Consider the following 1,344-nt stretch of genomic DNA (forward strand, 5'->3'; position numbering starts at 1 on the left):
GTGAAAGTGAAGATAGAGTTTCAGATCTTGAAGATGCTGGTGCAGCTAGTGAAAAGGTAAGAAAAAATGTCTTAAAAACAACTAGAATGCAGAAAAAAATAATTCATCACCTGCAAGACAATGCAAAGATGAATAATGTGAGACTAATAGGCATCAATGAAAAGAGAAGGAGTCAATACAAATGATAGTAAAAGAATATGGGCAGAAGTAATAGCAGAAAACTTCCCAAATATGAGGAAACAATCTGACATTCATGTAACTGAAGCATACAGAATGCCAAAAAACTTCAACTCAATTAAAAACACACCGAGACATATAATAGTCAAGATCCCAGAAATCCAGCACAAGAATAACATACTGACAGCCACTAGAGAAAAGAAGATCATATTCAAAGGAAAATCCATCAAAATTATGGCCGACTTCTCTTCACAAACCATGAAGGCAAGAAAAGCATGGAGCAGAATACTTCAAATACCTCTACCAAAACAAATTTCAGCCCAGACTTCTATACCCTGCAAAACTCTCTTTCAAGTTTGATCGAAAAGTGAAATACTTCCATGACAAAGAACAACTAAAGAATTTCATGATGATAAAGCCAACCCTACACAGACTACTGAAAGATGTTCTAGAGAGGGACCAAAATGATCAGAACTCCACCAACAAGAACAGAAGGAACCCACAAATAGGGCAAATAATTAAACACAGGAGAAAAAGGAGTAAACAACAGCAGGTAAATAACACATCAATCATAAGTCAACACATCTCAATTATAACTATCAATGTAAATGGACTCAATTCACCAATTAAGAGAAATAGATTGGCACAGTGGATTAGGAAACAAAATCCAACAATATACTGTATACAAGAAACACACTTAACACATAAAGACATACATAGGCTGAAAGTCAAGAGATGGAAAACAATATTACACACAACAGCACCTCAGAAAAAAGCATGGGTAGCAATCCTGTTCTCAGTCTTAACTTCAAACCAAGAATGCTCAAACAAAATAAAGAAGGCCACTATACACTGGTTAAGGGAAAAATTCAAGAGGAAGAGGTAACACTCATAAATATGTATGCACCAAATATGGGAGCAACCAACTATATAAGATAAACCTTAATGGACATGAAAAATCTAATATCCAATACCACAATCTTAACAGGAGACCTTAACACCCCCATATTCCAAAAAGATAGATCAACCAGACAAAAAATTACCAAAGAAGTAGCAGAATTGAGCCAGAGCTTGAAACAAATGGATTTTGTGGACATATACAAAGTGTTCCACCCAAACACAGCTGAATAAACATTTTTTTCAGCTGCATATGGGTCATTTTCCAAA

Source organism: Octodon degus, unplaced genomic scaffold (assembly GCF_000260255.1).
Source record: "Octodon degus isolate 3935 unplaced genomic scaffold, OctDeg1.0 scaffold00007, whole genome shotgun sequence".
In the NCBI taxonomy this organism is placed as follows: Eukaryota; Metazoa; Chordata; class Mammalia; order Rodentia; family Octodontidae; genus Octodon; species Octodon degus.